The sequence below is a fragment of the Panicum virgatum genome, chromosome 6N (assembly GCF_016808335.1).
Source record: "Panicum virgatum strain AP13 chromosome 6N, P.virgatum_v5, whole genome shotgun sequence".
In the NCBI taxonomy this organism is placed as follows: domain Eukaryota; kingdom Viridiplantae; phylum Streptophyta; class Magnoliopsida; order Poales; family Poaceae; genus Panicum; species Panicum virgatum.
Window position 1 is genome coordinate 22,766,724 of NC_053150.1, and position 5,783 is coordinate 22,772,506.

A 5,783-nucleotide genomic window follows, 5' to 3' on the forward strand; every position below is an offset into this window, starting at 1 on the left:
CCCCGAACCACCTCCCTGTGGCCTCCAGTGAATTACGCACGCCACGGTGGTGCCCCACGACCAAAACCCCGCTCGAAGTGACCACTGGAGCGCCGTTTTGGCCTTCCCCGACGAGCTTGCCGCCGCGGAGCAGAGCTCCGGCGAGCAGCGCCGCCGCCTGTGCGCCCCTTTGCCCTGGACCGCCAGATCTGTTTGCAACGGCCACGATTAGATCCAGCGCCCTTAAAACCCAGGCCATCAGATCTGGATCCAACGATCCAGATCGGCACGTACCGCTTCGCCTGTCATTTTTGCATAAGAGCCCTCAGATTCTTCCCGAATCAACCCGCCGTCCAGTCGCGTGCAAAAGTAATTGCACGTGGGTCCTGCTTTTTATGTTTAGGCCCCTGACCTTTTTAAAAATCTAACCCGCCGTCCAGATCTGTAGTTTTTTGCACGTTAGACCCTGGAACTAAGGTTTAATTGCGTTTTAGTCCTCGGTTTTAGCAGAAAAGTCCCTGGAACCCTGTTTTTCTTACAAATAAGCCCCTGAACCTTGTTTTTAGCCTAGAAAATGTGTTTTAGCTCCGTTTTAGGCGTTCTTTATGTCCACGCGATCGTTGTAACGCGTAGGATAGTTTTAGCTTAGTTTTTCTTGCTGTTTTTATGTATTGATGTACTATTTCTTAGTTTTTGCTAGTGTTTGCTTGTATGCTTATTATTGTGCATTGTTTTGGCCATGTGTTCGTGAGTAGACGTTGATCCATCTGAGGAGCCCCAGTACCAGTACCCGGAGCAGCCGTCTTCCGAGCACTTTGAGCAGCAGCAGGAGCAGTACGAGGAAGGCAAGTGTAACATGAACAACCTAACACTTTTAATTACATTTACATACTGCATTTAATACTGTATGCCTATAAGGACATTCCTAGCCTCTTTATATCCTTTATTTATATATCCTTTGGGTTGCATTTTGGTTAGTTGTGCTAGGTTGCTGCGCTATAACACACTCTGGTCCTTTTTAATTAATTTGACTAATGGTTTACTTGAACTTAATTCTGAGAGTGGCCCTCTGTGTGGATGAGTGGCTCACGTCTCGTTAAAAGATGGTTTTTGTAGAAACATGGTTTAGGGGGCCAGCACGGTGCTTAGTGCTTGGTTGGCCACTCTCCATAAGGACCGGTTCATAGAGCGACAACCTGGGACAACAACGCTACCACAAGGCTAGAATGGGATAGACTTGGCTTACTAATTAGGTCTTTTTGGTTTGGAGTAACTTACCTGCGGGGCAAGAGTAGTAAGCTTCAATGGTCCCTGCTCCTCCGGCTTGGTCTGTGCTTGGATTGCGCTCCTGTGCTTGTACCCCCGAAGGTGGGCCCCATCGTCGCTGACCTATCTCTCGCGGTTACGCCTTACCAACGAGATTCTTTGTAACGGCCTCGTAGTGAGTTGCTAGTCATCTCACCTAAGGAAGTGTGATGAACCTCTAGCGTAGCTCACGACTTGTGGGTAAAGATGTGCAACCTCTGCAGAGTGTAAAACTGGTATACTAGCCGTGCTCACGGTTATGAGCGGCCCAGATCCTCCTTTTGATTAGTGGGGTTGTCTCCTTCCGACGAGGGAGGTGCCTCTCGGGGTTTCCTTGGTGGCTTGGTTTTGGTATGGCTCTCAGTAGTTGCATAATTTAATCCTGATTAATTACTATGTAACTGGGTTAATGGTAATTCATCAACTCGTAGTAACTAGCTCTAATAAAATTTTGCCAAGATTAAAAGCTAATGCAGTTGAGTCAGCCAACCTTAGAGCCTCATAGTTTGTGTTATACTTGTTGAGTACAAGTTGTGTACTCACTCTTGCCTCTTCTCTACTTTTTCCTCTTGGTTACGCTACTGCTGCTCAGTTCCTGCCGACACGAGGGAGTTCGCTCAGCGCTACCAGGACTACGAGGACTTCTAGGCGTTCGTCTCCCAGTCGACGTCCCTGTGGCGCCCTGCTTCAGCTTCGGAGAGTTTTTATCGTATTTGTACTTCGCTTCCGCTGTATCAGACATTTATGTCATTAATATAATAAATAACATTCGTATTCGCTTTATTATGTCTTTTTACGTGATATGTGCTATGATATACTGTTCATTCTGTTGTATATACGTGTGACTTGATCCTGGCACGTATATGATTGCTCGGTTTATGTTCTTTTATAAACCGGGTGTTACAGAGTGGTATCAGAGCCGTATCGACTGTAGGACGAAGCCTAGATAGAACTGGTCGAGTTTTAGGACTTCTTCTCACCAATCCTTGCCTGCTGAAATTATTTTACTATTATACCCCTTGACTTCTTGACTTTTTACCCATCTTGTCTTGATTTCTCTCTCTGAAGAATAGTTTTCGGAGATTTTGGCCTGAATCAGTCATCTGACCACCATGAGTATTAGTTAGGTGACCCTTTTATAATAATACGATAGCACGTTCTGCGACGCGTTGTGTTAGTCGAGTCTTTTTGCTAAACTCGGCTAAGTCATGGAAATTGTCTGTTTGTTATTATGCTACATGTTTGATTTGGATTTTTGAATGATTGCATAGCTTAGTAGTTTAAATTTGTTTAAAGAAAATCACTCAGATGTTAAAGTTAACTAATTAATAAAATGAGTTAGATCGTTGGGGGTAAAACAGTCCACTCTATCCTGTCTACTTTATCATGTCTGAGTCTTTTTCCGCAAAGAGTTATCATATCCATCTGAATTTATTCCTGCAATATCTTTGCTCATACATCTTTTGTTCAAATCAGATGGTGAACACCAGGAGCACCGGTTCCGGTTCTGGCCAGCAGCAGGGTCAGAACAACCAGGGTACCGGGATCCCGATGCCGCCGCCTTTGACTCCAGAGCAGTACTTCCAGCTCCAGATGCAGATGATGGCTACCCTGAACAACACTGTTCAGGCTCTTCAGCAGGCTCACACTCAGCCTCCGCCTCCTCCACCGCCGCAGCCTCGCGACAGGCGTGCTGAGTTCCTGAGGGGTCACCCGCCAACGTTCTCTCACACGTCCGACCTGCTTCAGGCTGACGACTGGCTCCGTGCAGTGGAGCGTCAGCTGGACATCGCCCAGTGCGATGATCGGGAGACAGTTCTGTATGCAGCAGGACAGCTGCGAGGGGTAGCTTTGGACTGGTGGGAGTCCCACCCAGTTCACGACCGTGAGGCTCTCACTTGGCTCCAGTTCCGAGAGCGGTTCCGCAGCCACAACGTCCCCGCGGGCGTTATGAAGATGAAACTGAAGGAGTTCCTTGCACTGAAGCAGGTAATCTTAAGTATAATCATTCAGCGGTTTCTTTTGAGCTAAAGCCCCATGTTCTATCCTTATGAATCTTGAGTTAATCTTTCGATATCTATCTGTCTTTGTCACTTCAGGGGACTATGTTGGTCACGGAGTATCGTGATCGCTTCTTGCAGCTCGCTCGCTACGCCCCTGCCGATGTTGCGGATGACCGCAAGAAGCAGGAGCACTTCATGGAGGGCCTTGAGGACTACCTCCAGTACGCGCTGCTCAACCTCCGCTTCGACGACTTCAACCATCTGGTTGACAGCGCGCTCAACACTGAGCGCAAACACCTGGAGATGGAGGACAAGAAGAGGAAGGTTGTCCCCGTTGCTTCCGGCAGCAACACTCGTCCTCGACTCCAGCTGCCTCAGCCGTACCAGCAGCAGCAGTACCGGCCTCCCCAGTAGTACCAGCAGAGGCCGCAGCAGTACCCGCCTCGACAGCAGCAGGCAGGTCAGGGCCCGAGGTTACCGGCACCTCCGGCTCGTGCTGCTCCACCGGCACCGCAGGCTCCACGTCCGGCAGGCTCAGGGACCTCCTCGCACCTGCTTTCACTGCGGCCAGCCGGGGCACTACGCCAACGCTTGCCCCCGGAAGGCGCAGGCGGGACAGTAGGGGCGCCCAGCTCAGCCCAGGGCGCCAGCACAGGGTCGGGTGAACCACGTGACGGCCGAGTCAGCGGCCGAGGCTCCCAACGTGGTTATTGGTACGTTCATGGTTAATTCATATCCAGCTACAGTGCTTTTCGATACTGGTGCTACGCATTCCTTCATTACTCAGTCTTTTGCCGAGCAGCATGGTATACCGGTTTCTTGTATGAGGACAGCTATGGTAGTTACCTCACCTGGGGGTCAGATTCGTACACGTTCTATATGCTCCAGAGTTAGTATTGTCATAAAGGGGGTAGAGTTCCGCACTGGCTTGATAGTTATTGACTCCTCGGGGATAGATGTGATTCTGGGCATGGAGACCCTTACCAGATGGGGAGTCCGTATTGATTGTGCTCAGCGGACAGTTCACTTATCAGCATCTGATGGCCAAGAGGTGACAGTCAGTGCTTCAGAGCCTTCTGGATTTCTTCATCAGATGGAGGCTAGACCCACGGACGGTATTCGCGTGGTGTCTGAATTCCCGGATGTCTTTCCGGATGATCTGCCAGGTATGCCGCCTGAACGCGCCATTGAGTTTTGTATTGATCTCTTGCCTGGCACAGCTCCTATTGCAAAGCGGCCCTACCGTATGGCACCTATAGAGCATGAAGAGGTCAAGAAAACTATTGATGAGTTGCTAGCCAAGGGCTATATCCGTCGCAGCTTCTCTCCTTGGGCTTTTCCATTGTTGCTGGTAGATAAGAAGGATGGCTCGAACAGGATGTGTGTGGATTATCGGGAGCTGAATGCAGTCACTATCAAGAACAAGCATCCGCTGCCCCGTATTGAGGATCTCTTCGATTTGCTTCGAGGTGCTCATATATTCTCGAAGATTGATCTTCGTTCGGGATATTTTCAGCTGAGGATCCGTCCTGGGGATATTCCGAAGACGGCATTCACCTGCAAGTATGGGCTATATGAGTATACAGTCATGTCCTTCGGCTTGACTAATGCCCCGGCTTTCTTCATGCATCTGATGAACATGGTTTTCATGGACTATCTGGATGCCTTCGTGGTGATCTTCATTGATGATATTCTGATTTTCTCCAAGACAGAAGAAGAGCATGAGGAGCATCTGAGACTCGTACTGCAGAGATTGAGAGAGCATCAGCTGTATGCCAAGTTCAGCAAGTGCGAGTTCTGGATTGACGAGGTGCCATTCCTCGGTCATGTTATCTCTCAGGGAGGCATTGCTGTTGATCCGAGCAAGGTGAAGGATGTACTCGAGTGGGAGACACCGCAGACAGTGAAGGAAGTCAGGTCATTCTTGGGCTTAGCTGGATATTATTGGAGGTTCATTGAGAATTTCTCCAAGATCGCGAAGCCTTTGACTTCTTTGCTGGAGAAGAATGTGGCTTTTGTATGGACTGATGAGCGTCAGATGGCCTTTGATGAGCTGAAGAAGAGGTTGACTACGGCGCCAGTCCTGACTCTGCCAGACCAGACGAAGAGGTTCACGGTATATTGTGATGCTTCGAAGGATGGTCTTGGGTGTGTTCTGATGCAGGAGGGCAGAGTGATAGCTTATGCGTCACGGCAGTTACGTCGGCATGAGCTGAATTATCCCACTCATGATCTTAAGTTAGCCGCAGTTGTGCATGCTCTGAAGATTTGGAGGCATTACTTGTATGGACAGCGGTGTGATATCTACACTGATCACAAGAGCCTCAAGTACATTTTCACGCAGAATGAGCTGAACATGCGGCAGAGAAGATGGCTACAGTTGGTCAAGGATTATGACCTGGAGATTCATTATCATCCGGGCAAGGCCAATGTTGTAGCAGATGCTTTGAGCAGGAGAAGTTATGTCAACATGGCTGTGGCTTTCCAGATGCCTCC